Source organism: Sapajus apella, unplaced genomic scaffold (assembly GCF_009761245.1).
Source record: "Sapajus apella isolate SASKATOON/1434 unplaced genomic scaffold, GSC_monkey_1.0 scaffold5, whole genome shotgun sequence".
NCBI lineage: Eukaryota > Metazoa > Chordata > Mammalia > Primates > Cebidae > Sapajus > Sapajus apella.
In genome coordinates this window covers 22,225,690-22,246,099 of record NW_022436945.1, presented here as the reverse complement: position 1 = coordinate 22,246,099, position 20,410 = coordinate 22,225,690, and the positions used below count along the sequence as shown (strand labels likewise).

Below are 20,410 nucleotides of genomic sequence, written 5' to 3'. Positions count from 1 at the left end.
GGGTGGATTTAACTCAGGAACGCTGTTGCAATAAGGAAGAGTCCGTCATGAACTGAACTTACATCCCAGCAAACAAAGGCAGGAAACCTTTTACACATTTGGGTGTGGTAAGGGAAAGGTATTGACTGATGTGAAGGGGCCAAGTTCATGTGATCAGGCCACCTGGATTTGCTTATTGGGAGGAGAAACAACTGTTTGTCTTTATAGCAAGTTGAAGTTAGGTGACCACCAATGGTAGGCCTTTATACTTTCACCAAAACTGGGAGCTAGATGGAGAGAGTCAGTCCTCTTACTATCACCATTGCAGAGATGGCTCTCAGGTCTTTGAGGAAACAGTTTTGGTTGGTAGGTTTGCATCTCAAAACACAGACGATCATGTTTGGTGGCTCATGGCAGTAATCACAACATTTGGGAAGGAGGTTGGAGGATAGCTTGAGACCAGCCTGGGCCCAAAGCCAGATACTGTCTTTACAGAAAATTAGCTGGGCCTGGTGGCATGCTCCTGTAGTCCCAGCTCCCCAGGAGGCTGAGACAGGAGGATGGCTTGAGGCAAGGAGTTTGAGGTGACAGTGAGCAACGGTTGTGCCCCCACACTTCACTCCAGCCTGGTTGACAAAGCAACACTGTCTTAAAAAAAAAAAAAATACCACAAAAAGGATTGATAATTGCCAGATTTCTAAAGTAACTTCCCTGTTGGGAAAAGCAGCAAAGGAGAAAGGACTTACAGAGTGCCTACATAAATTGGTTATGAGTAACACACAAACAAGCAACAACAAACTGCGGAAGGCCGCAGGAGGGAGGCCTCTGAGGAGGAAGGCCTCTCCATGCCTCATGTTCCAGTGCAGGGTGACCTCGGCTCTGTTACCATGAACATTGTGCTCAAGGGCTAAAACCCCTTGGTAGCACTATGACGTAGCCAGACTTGTAGGCTCCTTGTAAGGCCCAAGTTCCACCAGCTGCACATAGATAATAAGTTAAAGAAAACCTCATGTTCTTGTTTTGTGAGACTCCCAAACCGCCACTGTTATCAAGCCTTAGGATGACACACCAGTTCCGGCTCACTGATTCACTCCACCATCACTCCACCCCTACCCCATAGATCAAACAGTGTGGATGATCAGAGCTGGGGGCCTTCACTGTCTCCTCCAAAGTAGTGAGTAATAGTCCCCTGGTCCCACTATTTCTCTTAATCTGTCTTTTTCTCATTCCTTTGTTGCCGCCGAACACAGGGTACCCACGGGTGACGTAGGGCAGGCTCCCTACATTCTGGTGCCCAGTGTGGGGCTCATGGATCCCTGCACTTCCCTAACAGGGGATTGAGGCAGGTATCTACCGACCACCAGGTTTTAGCTGGAGCGAACAGGACATTTTCCTGGCAACACTGAACTTTCTCAGGCAGATATTTTAAAGGTGGTCATCTGAGGGGCACACAGCTGTCTGCTGCTAGAAGCCATGCTAGAGCATGGCCAAGCATCACAGCGCAGACAGTAGTATGGGTTTGTACTATGTTAAGAGTTCCGTAGTTCTCAGTATTTTGTTATTTGTGTATATCTGCCTTTGTTGGATTATTTTCATTCATTACATTTTATTTGACAGATGTATCTCAATTTTAGTTCATTATCACAACTACAAAAGAAAGTGAGGGTGGGAGTGGATTAAATATAAAGTGATAGTGTATGTATATTTCTCCTGTAACTGTGTATCTGTGTGTTCTTAAGAAGAGAAGTCTCACTACTATATAGGAAATGAGGAGTGAGCAGGGATACTCCTAGAGTCTAACCTGAGTGTCAATGATAACTTACTGTGTGAACTGGGAAAATATTCTTAGCGTTTATGTCTCTTCCCTATGATCCAATAGATGAGGGGAGTTTGATTAAATAATGTCTAAAAACTCTAAAACTCTGTGAAGGTATGTGTCTAATTTAATGACATTATCAATTATGTCTAAATACTATGAAGTATTTAGCTATTTAGCATGCCAGAGGATGCAGTATTTTTCTAAACTTTCAGATGTAAGTCAAGCATGATGGCTTTATGGAGATGGCTTTTGCAGAAAGCAATTGTAAGGGCATTTCTCACTTCAGAATATTTGAGATCAGTCACAAGGATACCCTAAATTCATTCAGTTATTTGGAACATTTCATTCTGCACTTCCTGTACATGATATGATTTATTTTCAAGCCACATGTTCAAATTGGATACATTATTCATTCATTTGTTCAGTGATTCAGTTGTTTACTTAGTTGTTTCTTATTCCATAGCTTCTTAAAAGTTTATAAGTAGTCTCATAATATTTTACTGAATACAGATAGAGAACATAACAGTTCCCACTATATATATTGAAGCTCATGTATAAAAATATTTACAACATAAAATATGGACAATCACTAAATTAACTTCACTTTGCACTAGTCATTTTTAAAATTTACCCAAATAAGGAAATTATTTTAATGCTGTAATTTTGAGGATTTGCTTCATCTAGCAAATTTAAACATAACTATGTATTAGCTAGCTTTTAATAGCACGTATTTTTTTCTGATTAGAAAGTCATATATAGTTATTGCAGAACATTAGGAAAATATGGAAAACATGAAGATATTTCCAATAAAGATATAAATAAAAAATATAGGATAATATTCCACATTAAACTCTTTGTATTATTTTTAATTTCAAAGTAAAGAACACAATCTTCAGAACACTATTATATATTAACAGTCCAAGAACTGTAACTACATAAAGTCTTCCTAGTAAGAAATATTAAAAAGAACAGCTGGTCTCAAAGGCACACACTGGATGTGTCAATCCATTCTATATATATTTCCCACATTTTTACACAGCTGCAACAATTTTGTTTTTATTTATATGAATTTCTCAGTGTATATCACTTCTCTGAAATCTACACATTCACAATTAAGCCCAGCAAGTCATAATTCTCATTACGACTTACTTGTCCACTCATCTTGACCCTTTCTATATAGATTTGATATTGGCTGTCAATCACTATTTAGCTTTTCATGAATCAACATTGCTTTCTTCCTGATAAACTAACTTTTCTTTTGTATGCTTCTCAGAACAGGACCATGGACAAGAGGATTAGTAAATGTGCTCTCTCTCTCTCTCTCTCTCTCTCTCTCTCTATATATATATATATATATATATATATATATATATATATATATGTGTGTGTGTGTGTGTGTGTGTGTGTGTGTGTATGTGTGTGTTTATTTCACTTTAAGTTCTGGGATACATGTGCACAACTTGCAGGTTTGTTACGTAGGTATACATGTGTCATGGTTGTTTGCTGCTCCTTTCAATGCGTTACCTAAGTTTTAAGCCCTGCATGCATTAGCCATTTGTCCTGATGCTCTCCGTCCCCTTGCCCCACCTCCTAAAGGCCCCAGTGTGTGTTGTTCCTCTCCCTCTGTCCACGTGTTTTCATTGTTCAACTCCCACTTGTGAGTGAGAACATGCGGTGTTTGGTTTTCTGTTTCTGTGTTAGTTTGCTGAAAATAATGGTTTCCAGCTCCCTCCATGCCCCTGCAAAGGACATGATCTCATCCCTTTTGTGGCTTCATAGTATTCCATGGTGTATATGTACCACAGTTTCTCTATCCAAACTATCACTGATGGACATATGAGTTGGTTTCATGTCTCAGTTACTGTAAATACTGCTGAAATAAACATATATATGCATGCATCTTTAGAATAAAATAATTTATAATCCTTTGGGTATAGAACCAGTAATGGAATAGATACTTGTGTATGCTTCATGAATTTCTCATGATGCATTTTGAGCTTTATCAAGGTTATTAGCTTATTTACATTGGGTTAGAACATGCTCCTTTATCTCAGCAAAGTCTGTTATCACCCACCTTCTGAATCCTACTTCTTTAAGTTCATCCATTTCATCCTCCTCCCAGTTCTGCTTCCTTGCCGGAGAGGTGTTACAATCATCTGAGGAGAAGAGGCACTCTGGCCTTTTGGGTGTTCAGTGCTTTTTCATTGATTCTTTCTCATCTTCATGAGTTTGTCTAGTTTTGATCTTTGAGGCTGCTGACCCTTGGATGAGGTTTTTGTGAGGACTTTTTTTGTTGATGCTATTGTTGTTGCCTTCTGCTTGTTTTGCTTTCAATACTGAGGCTCCTCTTCTGCAGGGTTGCTGGAGTTTGATGGGGGTTCACTTCAGGCCCTATTCATCTCCCATGCCTGGAGATATCACTCGAGGAGGCTGGAGAACAGTAAAGATGGAGGCCTGCTCCTTCCTCTGGGATCTCTGACCTCTAGGGACACCAATCTGATATCAATAGGAACTCTCCTAAGATGTCTGATAGCCCCTATTGTGGAGGTCTCACCCAGTTCAGTGGCTTGGGAAGCAGGACCCATTTAACAAGGCATTTTTGCTGTCCCTTGGTTGAGGGAGTATGCAGCACTGTGGGGAAACCCACTTGTCTGGCCTGCACAGATTCCTCAGAGCTAGCAGGAGGAAAGACAGTCTGTTGGTCTGCAGAGCCAATAGCCAGCTGCTCCACACCACCAGGGGCTTAGGCCCAGAGAGATCAGAATTCTGTCCCTGAGACCCTGAATTGAGTTGGAGTTCCTGCAGGGAGGCCCTGCAGCTGCAGTGTTGACTGCCATCCTTCCTGCAAGGAGCTCAGATGACTTAGACAGAAGGCAGCCACAGCAGTGGTGATGGCGGCCCATCCCCCCAGGAAACTGGTAGGCTTAGGTCAATTCTATTCCAGTGGCTGTTGAGAATCTGCTCTGCTCTATAGTTGAGACCTAAGGCCCTAGCGGCATGAGCTCCTCAGTGGGATCTTCTGATCCACAGTTTGCACAGCTCCATGGAAAAAGCACAGTTTCCCAGGCTGGGTACCACACTCACTCACTGCCTCCCTTGGGTGGGGGGTGGGGGCTTCCCTCCCCCATGTAGCTCTCAGGTGGGCCACAGCACCACATTGCTCTTCCTTCTTCTCTGTGGGTCAGACCAGCCACCTAGTCAGTCCCAATGACAGAACCTGAATACTTCAGTTGTTGGTGCAGGATTGGCACACTGTTTGGGATCTTTTAGATGGGAGCCTCTAATTGCTGCTGCTTCTAGTTGGCCATCTTGGCCCCGCCCCAAATGCTATATCCTTTATGGGTCTGATGACAAATCTCTAAGTCTGCTATAGAGAAGAATGAAGTCATGAGATAACAACAAAAAACTTTTCACTCACTAAGAAAAGATGCATTTTTACCAGCAACTGAGTTCAAGAAGGTTTAGATAATTGTGAAAAGTGGAAAATACCAGGTCTTCTCTCACATCCTCTTCACAAAAGTTTGGAGATAATGCAGGGCAAAATATATGTCAGTTGCACATTTTTTTAGACTAATTTAAAATAATTAGAACAGAACGCATATCCTATTTTGTGAATACATTTAAATATATATATATATTTTTAAGTCCAGGTGTTTGTTGAGGTACTTGGGTCTCTGGAGGAAATTAATCATGGTATGTTTTATATGAGGAGGTAAAATGCCCAAGAAATACTCAGAAATAAAGAGCCAATGAAAATAATAAAGAAAGTCAAAGTCCAAATTGCATATTTTCATTTAGAACTGTTAGAGGTTCATAGTGATTCAAAACAAAAGACAATATAAACTTTTTTATTGATCATAATTTTTATTTGCTGAGAAGAGTCTCACTCTATCCTCTTATAATATTTGGTGCATATATTTATTATAATATTGGTCATGTGTTTTGGATAAAAATGAATGTAGATACCATATACTCACAATGGTATACAGATCATGGCCATCACAAAGCAGGATGATATTTCACTGTGGGTCTAGCCTCTAAGGTGACTGGTAACTATCTGTGTCACAGAATTATAAAAAGTAAAATTGCATATTTAAAGCTTTTACAAATTTCTTGACATATGGTAAGTAAACATTCAATAAACTATGGCTGTTTTTACAGGGAGAGCTTTTTTAGGTTATAAGTGTCCTGCAAGTTTTTCTCTTTCTCTAAAAAACTAAAAAAACATAAACTATTTTAGAACAGTTTTAAAGATAAAGAATATGTATAGTAAAACCATTTTCTTGAAGATTGATAGCAGCATTAGACATTTGGCAAAGGGAATCAGACCTCAGCTAGTTCAGCGCAGTTAAGATTGATGAAAAAGAAATTAAGAAAGCAATCCCATTTACCATAGCTAAAAAAAAAAAAAAAAAAAAAAGGATAATTTAACCAATAAAGTGAAAGATCTTTACAATGAAAACTATAAAACACTGATAAAGAAATTGAAGAGGAATCACATACAAAATGAAAAGACATTTTATGTTTATGAATTGGAAGAATTAACATTGTTAAAATGACCATACTACCCAATGCAAGCGACAGATTCAATGCAATCCCTACCAAAATGTCAATGACATTCTTCACAGAAATAGAAAAAAAATCCTAAAATTTGTATAATATGAAATCACAAGAGACTCAGTATAGACAAAGCAATCTTGAAACAAAACAACAAAATTGAAGGCATTGCACTATCTGACTTCAAAATGTACTACAAAGCTAATGTAACCAAAACAGCATGGTGCTGACACAAACACAGACACAAAGACCAATGAAACAGAATAAAAATCCCAGAAATAAATCCACATATTTACAAACAATAGATTTTCTACAAAGGCACCAAACATACACTGAGGGAAAGGACAATTTCTTCAATAAATGATCCTGGGAAAACTGGATATCCGTATGCAGAAGAATAAAACTACACCTCTATTAACATCAAAAATCAGCTCAAAATAAATTAAAGCCTTAGATGTAAGTCCTGAAACTACTAGAAAAAAACAGGACAAATGCTTCAGAACATTTGATTTTTATGGATAAGACCGCAAAAACAGAAGCAAAAAGAAAAATAGACAAATGGGGTTATATCAAAATAAAAGGATTCTGCACAGTAAAGAAAGCAAACAACAAAGTGTAGAGACAAGCTACATAATGGGAGAACATATTTGCAAACTAGAGATTAATATCTGGAATATACAAGGATCTCAAACAACTTAACACCAAGAAAAAAATAAGCTGCTTTTAAAAACAGGAAAATGATCTAAACAGACTTTCTTGAAAGAAAACATACAAATGGCTAACAAGTATATTAAAAATGCTCATCATTACTAGTCATCTGGGAAATGCAAATCAAAACCACCTTGCAATATCATCTCACACCAATTAGAATAAATAGTGTCAATGTTATGAAAAATAACACGCTGGTGAAGATGCAGAGAAACAAGAACTCCTATACACCCTTGGTGAGAATGTAAATTAGCACAGACATTGTGAAAAACCTTATGACGTTTCCTCAAAAAATTAAAAATAAAACTACCATACAATCTAGCAATCCCACTACTAAGTACATATCCAAAGAAAAAGAAATTTGTATGTCAATGACATATATGCACTTTCATGTTTATTGTAGTACTAGTCACAATAGTCATGCTACAGAATCAACTTAAGGGTCTATCAACAAATGAATAAATAAAGAAAAGGTGGTGTATATGCATAGGAGAAAATAGCCATAAAAAAGAATAACACACTGTCATTCAAAGCAATATGATGAGTCTGGAGGACATGATATTAGATGGAATAAGCCAGGCACAGATATATAAGCAATGCACGTTTTAACTCAAATCTGAAAGCTAAAACGTTGCCATAGAGTAGGAGAGAGTAAAATAAGGTGTACCAGAGTTTAGGAAGGATAGTGGGAAGGGGAGGATAAGAAAAGTTTGGCTAATAGATACAAAATTATAGCCAAATATGAAAAATAAGTCTAGTGTCCCATATCACTGGAAGGTGACTATAGTTAACCCTGATTTCTCATAGACGTTCAAATAGCTGGAGAAGATTTTGCTTATTTCCAGCACAAAGACATAATAAATATTTGGGGTGAAGGATATGTTAATTATCCTGATTTGATTATTACACATTGTATTCATTTATCGAAATATCACAATGTACCCCAGACAGAAGAATAATTTTGTGTCAATTAAAAATAATCATAAAATAAAACAATTATATACAAACACTTTATGAAGATTATGTACTTAAATTATGATTTTTATTTTATTATAGACCAAAAAGACAAAAATGTCTCTTCCATTATGGTAACTTCCCAAAAAAACAAGACACTCATTCTAAAGTAGGGCTTTGTCATAAAGAGCACTGGGCACTAAATAAACGATTAGAGGGAGATAACACTACACCAGGAGGGCAGACAAAGCCAGTCACATAAGGCCTGGCAGATGCTTCTGACTAATCATTCCCCTACAGATAAGGAAATGCCTATTAAGTATTTCGAGTTAGTATTTGCATGTTTTTTCTCTTTATGTAGGTTTGTTATAGTTTTTGTTTTTATAAAAAGATGGTGTAATTTCAACAACCCTTATATATATATATATATATAAAATTTTGGACGTGTGTGTGTGTGTATATATGTATATATATACACACACACACATCCAAAATTTATACATCTACCTGAAAGACTTTTCCAAAGATTGTACAAGACAACTATGAATCCCTAATGAATGTACAACTAAGCACTCGCAGCCCCTATTCTCATAGTTAGTTTTGGACAGATATCTTTTTTGGTTGGTTTTGCCAGCCATTTCAAAACTCCTCCCTTTCTGTAAAGGCTGACTGTGAACCCTCATTCTCTGTGAATGTTTGTGTTAAAAGAATTGTGGAGAGTGGTGAAAGTTTGAGAAACTACTACAATCTTAAACAAAATTACACAGAAAAGGCACCCTGGGGGTAATACTCTCACCATAAAGAATCTGTAATAATCTCACAGATTCTTTATGAAAGATGCCACAAAAAAGCTGAAGCTGCTTGTCCCAAAAGACGAGATGTGACTCCACTTGCATTTATTTATCTGAGATTTTTGTATCCATACATGAATTTACCATTTTAATCATGGATTTGTTAATTATTTTAAGCAAATTTTATTTTTTCTTTTTAAATGAATGGTTATGTAAATAAGATTCATTTTGTTAATATCGGGTTTTAAGTAATACTCATTTGTGTGTGGTTACCCTATTCACATTTTAAATCATTGGTTTTTTGTTTTGTGTTGTTTTGTTTTGTTTTGAGAGGGAGTCCTGCTCTGTTGCCAGCCAGACTGGAGTGCAGTGACGCATTCTTGGCTCCCTGCAATCTCTGTCTCGGGTTCTAACGAGTCCCCTGCCTTAGCTTCCCAGTAGTTGGGACTACAGGCATGCACCATCGTGTCCTGCTAATTTTTATTTTTAGTAGAAACAAGACTTCACCATGTTGGCCAGAATAGTCTCGATCTCCTCACCTCATGATATCCCCGGCTTGGCCACCCAAAGTTCTGGGATTACAGGTGTAAACCACCACGCCCAGCATTTAAATCATATTTTTAAACTGAGCTTCTTATCTTCTACCTACAACTGTTTATATTCATGTTTAAAATAAAGAATAGAAAGAAAAAATGCAACACTAAGGTTCTGATGTGCGTGTCGAAGCAAAATTTGCTCCAAAGTAAAACAGGTAAGAAAGACTTCCCTCAAGGCTTTGCATGAAGGGGAGAGTCTAAACTCAGCTCAGCTGAAACAAAGGATGGGAGAGTTTCTAAAACTATACAGGAGGAATATGTTCCAGGGCAGCTTATCATGGAAGATCACAGGCCATCTATATTTGTTAATTTACCTCACCCAAAAGAAAAGTCAACTTTGTCTTTTTCATAGGAAGTAATTTTACAGCTTGGAGAAACATGCCCACTAAACTTGATTCCTTTCCTCCCACAGAGACTGGGAGACAGCAGTGCCATCTTCCTTAGTGATTACATAGCAAAGGATGAGTCTCAGGTCGTTGAGAAAGGCAGTCCTAGGTTGTTAAACTGGGCGAGAGGCTTCTGAAAAGACTTGCAACCAAAGATACAGAGAAAAAAATTACAAGTTTTCTAAAGTAAATGTTCTCAGAAAAGCGAGATCAGGGCCTGATCCATGTTTAATCCATGTTGGTCAGATATTTCTCCAGCAGAGAGTGAGTTCCTTGAGGACAGCAATAAACAGAATGTACAAAGTTCAGGATTTGAACTTTAATCCTAAAGATAGGATTCTGACTCACAACCTTTGCAGCAACAAGATCAGAACTTGTTCTAACTGCCAGCTTCCCTAATTTTTGTGCCTAATTTCAATTTAGAACCAACCAGAAAAAGCCAAATATGTTCTCCTGACTGAGCACATAGGTTGCTGTTTCTCTTTAGCCTGCCTCCACTTTACCTATGCCTACAATCTCCAATAAGAAAAGGGACTTGAAACTCCCTCCCACACCAGCCCCTTTTTATTTCACCCATAAAGCTTTCCGGCTCCTCTGTCGGCGTTTGATTCTCTGTCAAACACAACTGCTGGTGGCTGATTCCTGTGCTATGGTAAGCTTTGAATAAGTAGTATTTATTCTGGATGGTCTTCATTTATTTCCAGAGCAGAAAATCAGCATCTAGAGCTGTGAGCAATTGCTAATACCAATGTAATCAATTAAAGAGTTTGTTCCTGCATAGAGACTTCTTGTGCTAGCAGCATGGTTTTCTGGAAGAAGAGTATAAGAAGTCAGTGATGTGGTTTGGCACTCAGACTGAATCACTTATTTTGTGACTTTAGAAAATTTTATGTTTGACTCTCTGCTATGATGGGAATGCTTGTGTCTTCCCCACATTCATGTGTTAAAGCCTAATCACCAGTGTGATGCTATTCAGAGGCCGGCCCATTGGAATGTAATTAGGTCATAAGGGTAGGACCCTCACAATGGGACTAGTGTTCTTACATAGGAGACCCTAGAGAGCTATATTGCCCATTCCACCATGTGAGGACTCAGAGAGAAGGCCTCATCCATGAACTAGGAAAAGGCCTTCTCCAGATATTAAATCTGCCATATTGGATTTCCCAGGCCTCCAGAGCTGTGAGAAATACATTTCTGCTATTTATAAACTCCCTAGTTTATGGTATTTTCTTAGGGTAGCCTAAATGAACAAGACAGTCTCTGTTCTTACCTCTATTTTTGGAATAATAATTCAGTTTATGAGTTGTTTGAATATTAAATTAGGCAGTATTTGTGAACATTGTTTGTCTTTCCCTGTGTAGGATGTTCAGTGTTTTCAGGGAGTCAGTTCTACGGACTTACTGCTAACGAGATACATATTAACCTTAAAATACAGCTTAAAAAAGTTGGTTAATAGGCCAGGCATGATGGCTCATGCCTGTAATCCCAGTACTTTGGGAGGCTGAGGCGGGCAGAGCACCTGGGGTCAGCAGTTCGAGACCAACCTGGCCAACATGGTGAGACCCACGTCTCTACTAAAAATACAAAAATTAGCCAGGCAAGGAGGCAGGTGCCTGTAATTCCAGCTACTCAGGAGGCTAAGGCAGGAGAATCACTGGAACCTGGGAGGCGGATGTTGCAGTGAGCCAAGATCCCACCATTGCACTCCAGCTGGGCAATAAGAGTGAAACTCTGTCTAAAAGAAAAAAAAAAAAATGTTAACAGTCCTTTGTTTCTGTGTATAGTGAACAGTGCCTGAAGAAGTTTAAAATCTTATACACTAGCTGAAAATATGCTTCAGGGAAAAATGGTCAAAAAAGAGGAAAAGACAAAAACACCCTCTGGTCTGCATGTTAGGCAACTGAACCAGCAGAGGTACAAATGATGGTCTTAGGTAAGCACAAAGCCCCGCGGTTGTTCTGCAACTAATGACTTCCACCTTGGAATCATCTATGTAGTTTTGTTTTTCTCTAAATTGTATTTTAAATATATCATACAACCACATGCTTCCAAAAGCAAACAGGTGCAAACTACAGTTTTGCTTCGATACCTGTTCTCAATCCTCCTGGTTCCTTAACTTCTTCCTGGGTATCCTATTGCCAGAGTCAAGCAGTTGTATTACTTTCTTATTTAATCTTCCAGAATATTTTTAAATAACAAAAGCGTATATTCGTGCTTACTCTTTTTTAATGTAATATATAGCATAACATATCATTTGCTTGACTCCTTGTTCCTTTTCCATTTAACAGTATGTCTTTACCTCGCCATACATAAAGAGCTTCCTCACTCTTCATTTGTGTATCTGCAAGTGGATGTAATATTTTTTAAAATTATTTTGTTTGAATGTGCTATAATTTATTTAACAGGTCCCTACTGGCGTGCATTTATTCCCAGGCGTTAGTTATAGTGAAAAATGCTATGATGATTAAATCTGTGCATTAGTCATTACAGTCCTGTGCTTCTCCATCCATTCTTGCATGTGTGATGTGGATCTAGTATTGGTAGAATAAATTCCTGTAGTGCAATTATTGAGTTACAAGGCAGCTCTATCTATCTGTCTACGTATCAATGTATCTGTCTATCCATCCATCCATCCGTCAATCACCTATATTTACAGACACACACAATTTTAAAATACTGTAAATATTTTGAAAGCAATCAAATATCCTTTATCAGCTTCTAATTTATGTTCCTATCAGCTCATTTTCCATACCTTCACAAATGTGAGGTATTAATAAACATTTGGCTTTTACCAAGCTGACAGGTGAAAATAATATCTTCCTAAAGTTTGTTTTATTTAAACTGAGGAATGTTCAGTACTTCTTTCAATACTAAATAGATCTTCCCTTATTTGGAACCTGTCTCTTCACACACTTTGTTTTCTATTTTAAAAATCAATTGTAAAGGATCTTTATTAGGGATATTAGTTCTTTATACATGGAAAGTGTAGTAACATATTCTATTGCTATGTTCATATCTATATGTATCTCTTTAATACAGCTGAAATTTTCAATCTTTTCTTATTGGTTTTGTGATTTTTCCCCACTCCAAAGCATAACTAAGTTCACTCACAATTTCTTACAGTCTCTTATGAGTCATTGTTTTTAATTTAAATATTAAATTAGTTTTAGAGTTCTGCTCTATAAGTTATAGATTTGACTTTAATTTTTCCCCACATGGACAATTAGTCATCCCAAGCCCACTTATTACCCACAAATTGAGAAAATACCTTAAATTAATAAATACATTTAGGTGTATTTACAAACCTTATCTCCCATTCTTCTATTTATTCACTAGTAATACACAGCTTTAACTGATTAATCCTTATTAATTCCAGTACATTGTAAGAAGCTAATTTTTCTTTTCTTGATGCCAACGGTCAGATCTTTTTACATAGGTGATATAATCAGAGACTCATATTTTTATCAGATAGATACAAATTATAAGGTGGTAGGTATAAATGGAGAATAAAAAGGGGTATTTACCAAGCTTGATTTTTGATTTTAAAAAAAAGAAAATATCATTATTTGTGTTGGTTGTTATTACAGTGGTTGATTTTAGAAAACTGTATATATAATTATGATTAAAAATTTCAGGAAGAAGTCATATTTCGAGTGCCAGGAAATATTTAAAATGTAAGGTTATTGATTGTAGTAAGAGTATTGTGTAAGATTTATTTGTGGCAATATTTATTGGCCTGACTAGTTTGTGTTTTCATATTACTTAATGAATTGAACCATTTAGATTCAATAAACTTAAATTAAAAATATATTAATGCTCATGGGACAAAATTAAAATAAAGTATTTTAAAACATTTACTGGTTTTAGATTGCCAGGTACCAAATTGTTCATCTGGAAGATGAATATCTGTAGATTGTAGCAAAAATCTCAATAAGATGGAAATTTAAAACACCTCTGCTATACTATAGGCTTTGTATATTTGATAGTGTTAAAGTTTATTATTCTTATTCTTCCTCTCTGCTCATCATATTAGGTTCATTGGTGATGGAGAAATAATAAATTATAAAATCATTCCAAAAGAACTTGGCATAACTTTCAGATCAGTTGCATCAAAATAAATTAAAATTTAATGATGCATTGCTTATGTCTGCCAAGCATTCTGCAAATATGTTAAGCAGGAAAAAATAAGAGTAGTGATGTGGGGTTTTTCAGAGTCGTAGTAATACCCAAATATGTACCTTGTGCTTACTTTAACTTTTCCCCACATTTCTAAAATGTAATATTAAATATTGAAACAATTTCCACAATCAGAATATGCTCCCTTTAAACTCAAGTTTATTTTGCTTGAATGCTCTGGTGTGTGGGGGGTGGAGGCAGGGATGTGCACATTGGCTTTTAGCATGCTTGTATTAGATAATAGGAACTAAGACAGACTTTTAATGTGAAGCTTTACCTTTAACTGGCTGGGAGCTAAGCCGTGTTAACTGCTGTGGTTGTTGGTTTCAGTGGCTTTAATCTCCTCTAGTGTCCTTTTATTTGACTTTTTGTCTTTTCCATTGTCCTTGGTTTTCCTAGAATGTCCTTAAGTAGAGTCTGAGCCTTGCAGAATGTTCTGCTGTATTCCTGTTATTATTTGGTAGCCCTGTGCTGTGTTGGTGTTGGGGGAGAAAAGCATTCTGTAAACCTACAATGAGGTTCCAGTCATTCAGTGGATCTGTGACTGTCTGCTATGATTTTCTCAGCTTTGCACCCCAGACAGAAGGCTAGAGGTGGCTAGACTTGTGTAATTTTCCTTTTTCACATTGGATAAGGCTCTAGAGAAGTCTTCTCTCTTTCTGTGTAGGTCTTTTTTTAGTGGAGAACATTCTGGATTTCTTTCAAAATGGTTACCTTTCCCTTGGGTACACTGCAAAATGGTTACTTTTTCTCTCCCCTAGTCATACAAAAAGTGATTGTTCTCTGATTCTCAACTGGAGACCTTAGTAGGAGGTCTGTAAATAAAAACCCTGTAAATAAAATAGACCCCTGTAAATAAAAAACCATCAAGATATGTGGTCCTTCCCCAAGCTGGGCACCTAGGAGTTTTCACCTGTCAAGCTTATCCACCCTCAGCTTGCAATAATTCACTGAAGTTTGTTCAGATGATCCAGCGACTTCTGCTTCAGGTAATTGATCTGTATTCCCTGAATTCATGTGTCTCTCCAGTTTTCAGAGCGGCAGCTGGTCCTGTGACCTCAATTCCCTGGTGGGTTTTTAGAAAATGTTTTTTCAGTTTGTTTGGCTTTTTGTTGTTGTTGTTGTTGCAAGGGTAGAAATGATAACGTGTAAAGTACTTTACACATTGGAGGAGAAACAGAAACCTAAAGGTGATTTGTAAAGTAACTTAAAAAGTATTTATTTATGAAAAATCTTGGAATAAAATATGTATTCAAGGAAGGATGGTAAATATGGTCTAGAAATTTTAGTATTTCCTGCCACTTGTCTTATTATCATGAGAGTACCTGCTATCTGGTATCCAGGGTGTTCGGAGTTAAATTAATATGAATTATAATAAATGATGATCTAGAAACATTATATGTGTATCAACAGCTTACTTGGGTTTACTTTTGAGCAAGAGGCTGCTTTCTGGTTGAATCCAGAGACATCTGCCTTTGGATCTTTCAGTTTTATATGTGACCTTTGAGTCATATATTTACTTACAGAAAAGAGGAAAAAATAAGGTATTAACAATCTTATAATTCATAATGAAAAATACAAAAGGATCCCCAGAACAGCCATAAGAAAAACTCTAGGTGTAATGTTTTCTAAAAATATATAATTATAATAAATATGAATAATGTGCTATGCTTGGGACCATTGTTTTCCAAAACAGAGAAACATCTAAGCAATTCCAGAGGAAGATAAAATTTTTCATGAATACCAGAAATACAAATGCTTAATGGATCAAAAGTAAACAGAAACAAAATCAAGTATCGTCTACTGTAAAAAACATCAATTATAGCTTACAGATACCTTTTCCTAAAATTCAAATCCATAAATTTGCTTTAAGAGTTCAGAATTAATGATGACTTTCAAGTGATAATTATTTTCATATGTGATTTTCTGTGGAAAATAATGAATATTTCTAACACCTACTAAGAGCGTCTATCAAGTAAATTATTTCAGTTAAATGTTATCTTTCGTAGGCTAAGTTATAAACCAAAGGAACATGGGTGTATTGCTGAAAAATATACAAAGCAACTACTCTTAAGCTAATATTCTGATTTATTAATAAACTGATTTTTTTTTTTTTTTTTTGAGACGGAGTCTCGCTCTGTCACCTAGGCCTGAGTACAGAGGTGCGATCTCAGCTCACTGCAACCTCTGCCTCCTGGGTTTAAGTGATTCTCCTGCCTCAGCCTCCTGAGTAGCTGGGACCACAGGCATGCGCCATCATGCCCAGCTAACTTTTGTATTTTTAGTAGAGACAGGGTTTTACCATGTTGGCTAGACTGGCCTTGAACTCCTGACCTCAAGTGATTCACCTGCCTCAGCCTCTGAAAGTGCTGGGATTACAGGCATGACCACAATAAACTATAAAATTTTATATTAAAACTATCATTTTAATCTCCACCTACAATATTAAAAAATTCTACTTTATTTTCTATAAATATATTCTATTAGGAAATTTTCATTTACTTGGCAAACATAATATTTCTAATATAATTCTTAACAGTTAAAGGTTCAATTTTCTTGTAAGAAAAACAAAAGTAAAAAATGGTTATTTTCTAATGCAAAAAAGCAATACCTATAAAAATGTTTTAAAACTACTGTGCTCCCACAACAAAGATGCCCAAAAATAAAATCAGTATTCCATTTTTAATTCTAAAGTGTCCTATTTGTATTATAAAATATGTTAAGGTTTATCCTCAAAGGTAAATTATTTTGAAAAAGAGGGCTTTTTTTGTATTACATAGCAAAATTAACATTAATTTGTAAACAAATTGTGGTTATACAATGTGTCTTAAATGTATATTCTAAATCTAGTCAAAGCAGGGTAAAGAGCAAACAAATAGTATATCTTTTTTTCATTTTTTTCCTTTTTCTTTTCTTCTTTTTCCCATGATTTGTAGGAATTGGATCAGGAAGTCTGTGAGTAATTTAGAACTTTAATGATCTCTTTGTATATGTTTATCAAAAAGCCTTATTCCAAATTTCTCTTTGGAATTGTCTCTGGGGTGTATTTGATTTTAGGTCAAAGGATATCTCCACTCTCTTGAATTTTCACCAACTAGTAAGTAACAGAGTAATAAAATCCCTTAGGAATATCTTTCATCAAGGATCAAAGTTACAGATAAGTTGGGATAGAGAAAACAAAACTCTGAAACCCAGCATAAATGGACAAGATACATGGTGCATAAAGAAGTTCATTTCCCTGATCATTAGTGATGTTGAGCATTTTTTCATATGTTTGTTAGCCATTTGTGTATCTTCTTTTGAGTATTGTCTATTCATGTTCTTTGACCACTTTTTGATAAGATTGTTTGTTGTTTTCTTACTGATTTGTTTGAGTTTGTTGTAGATTCTGTTGTCCTAGTTCGTTTGTCAGATGTATAGATTGTGAAGATTTTCTCCAACTGCAAATCAAAACCACAATGCAATACCAACTGACTCCTGCAGGAATGGCCATGATCAAAACATCAAAAAACAGTAGATGTTGGCATGGACTCAGTGATCATTCCTACACTGCTGGTGGGGATGAAAACTTGTATAGCTGCTGTGGAAAACAGTGTGGTGATTCCTTAATAAACTAAAAATGGAACTATCATTTGATTCAGCAATTCCACTACTGGGTATCTATCCAGAGGAAAAGAAGCTATTGTTCAAAAAAGATACTTGCACATGCACGTTTATGGCAGCACAATTCACAATTGCAAAATGGTGGAAGCAACTCAAATGCCCATCAATCAACAAGTGGATAAAACAACTGTGGTATATATAGATATGATGGAATACTACTCAGCCAGAAAAAGGAATGAATTAACAGCATTTGCAAAGACCTGGATGAGATTGGAGACTATCATGCTAAGTACTGTATAGTAACTCGGGAATGAAAAACTAAACATTGTATGTTCTCACTGATATGTGGGAGCTAAGCTATGAGAACACAAAGGAATAAGAATGATACAATGGACTTTGGGGACTTGGGGGAAAGGGTGGGACGGGGCAAAGGATTAAAGACAACATATATGATGCAGTGTATACTGCTGCAGTGATAGGTGCACCAGGATTTCACAAATCACCACTAAAGATTTTACTTATGTAACCAAATATTACCTGTACCCCAATAAGTTATGGAAAAATACAATAAAATAATAATAAGTTCAAACTGAGAAAAGTAGCAAGTAATGCAAACAGGAAAACTAAAGTTTGCCTAAATAATTACATACCTCTCACTATGAATATTAGCAGACTCCTTGCTAATTTCTCTTTGCTTTAAAACAATTAGTTGTGCAATAATTTAACATGGATAATTCTGATACGTAATCCCAGAGAAAGCAGTATTTTTGTATACAATTAAGAGTATATTTCTTGAAAGACAAAGGGAAGTATAGAACCTCCTTCTAATATTGTCTTGATGACATTCAAATCAAAATATGAATATGGAGATCTTAGGAATTTAAGATAATTAGTTATTAGTAAATAGGTAAAGGAATTAGCTTTGATCTTTGGTAATAATAAGATCTCAGTGATATTAATTGTCCCATATTGCAGTGTGTAAAATAATTAGAAACAGGCCAGGAAGAATGGCTCATGCCTGTAATCCCAGCACTTTGGGAGGCCAAGACAGGCAGATCATGAGGTCAAGAGATCAAGACCATTCTGGCCAACATGGCGAAACCCTGTCTCTACTAAAAGTACAAAAATTAGCTGGGCATGGTGGCACTTGCTTGTAGTCCCAGCTACTCGAGAAGCTGAAGCAGTTTGAACCTTGGGTACGGAGGTTGCAGTGAGCCGACATCAAGCCACTGCACTCCAGCCTGGGTGGCTGAGCGAGACTCTAACTCAAAAAAAAAAAAAAAAAAATTAGAAACAAATCCAGAAATATAATTCACAGATAGTTTTTTAAACATTCAGAATTTAAACATATGCAGTAAAAGAAAAACATTGGAGAATCAATTTCACTGTTTCTATATCCAAGCCATGAACAGCAAACTTATCTTCATTTTGGATGCTTACGTCAAAAGGAATAGATATCACACTACAAATTAACATTCCAGATTATCTGAGTTATCCTGAGAATATCAATTCCAGGAACTGCTTAGGATACAATAAGAGTTCTCCATTTTTCTTTTGAAAGAAAATTCTTTTGCATTTTTTTCAATATGCATCTGTAAGTGATAAATATGATAGTTAATTATTATGTGTAGTTACAGCTAGGCCTTGGCACCTAACTTTTGATCAAACCAAGTCTAGATATTGCTGTGAAGATATTTTCTAGATATGACTAACATTTAAGAATTTGCGCAAAGCATATTACCCTCTATAATAAGGCAGGCCTTGTTCAATCAGTTGAATGCCCTAAGAAAAAAAGACCGAGGCTCCTTGGGGGAGAAGCAATTCTGCTACAAGACTGCCTCTGGACTCGTGCTGCAACATCAGCTCTTCCCTGGGTCCCAGGCCTGCCAGCCTGCCCTGAACATTTTGAACTTGCTAGCCCTCACAACCACATGAGCCAATTCCAGTCACAACACCCCAGAACAGAAACTCAGGAACTGAAACCTCCTCAGGATCCAGCCATGGCACGGTGGAACCGAAACGTTAAGTGATGAATTAATTGCTGAAAGCTCAGTGTGGTCAACTCTGAAAGCTAAAAAACCAAGGTGCATCCAGTCATACAGGACACCACACACTTTTGTGAGCCTTAGCTCTGGGATCTCAACCTAGTTATCGCAGTGAATACTGGAGAAAAATCCCCTCATGTTTTCAGCAGAAGAAAAAGGAATCATTTAAAATGTGCTAGAGCTTATGGAAGAGCAGTTTCTGTTCTTCTTTGCTGGTCTACCCTCATGAGAATCTATTTAAGCAGAACCTAACCTGCTAGAGTCCCATCGAGCTTTCCATCTGTGAGAAAGGAAATACTCATCACCAGCCAACTCTCACCATCCTGCTGCATGTAAGGAGTCGGGAAGGGATTGAGAAGCATGTGTGAATGTCAGCGTCCTGAGGAACTGTAACAGTGAAACAGCAGAAGAACAAACTTAACTAACTCCAATTTTGTTTAAGGGGCCTTTACGCATACCTGCATATAGGATACGATAATTTTAGAGCACTGAGAATATGCAAAAGGAGCGATCATGCTGTTTTTTAAACAAACTCTGGAACTAAAGGAGAATAATGTCAACAACTATGTTTTATTCAAATATATAAGAGCATAATTGTGATCTGACCAAGGACAAAGTAGTTCCCTACCTCTCAGTCTCTCTCTGGCTCCCTGATATCTGTGGTCATTGGTTATCTCTTGATGCCAACCCCCTTTTCATCCCATTTCCCTTAACGTAAAGGATGTCTGAAATTTGTGCAACCTGAGAGAAGAGTTTAGGATTTTAATCCACAATCTTCATGGTTTCCTGACTCTCT

At 36.8% G+C, this 20,410-nt stretch overlaps 1 long non-coding RNA gene across 1 annotated transcript; it reads left to right on the top strand.

The window, feature by feature from the left end:
- The first annotated feature begins 1,172 nt into the window (after window positions 1-1,172).
- On the top strand, window positions 1,173-18,523 carry LOC116545926. The gene is made up of 3 exons (XR_004266513.1): window positions 1,173-1,269; window positions 5,258-5,269; window positions 18,513-18,523. It is a non-coding gene; the product is annotated as an uncharacterized LOC116545926 (long non-coding RNA).
- Window positions 18,524-20,410: the final 1,887 nt, after the last annotated feature.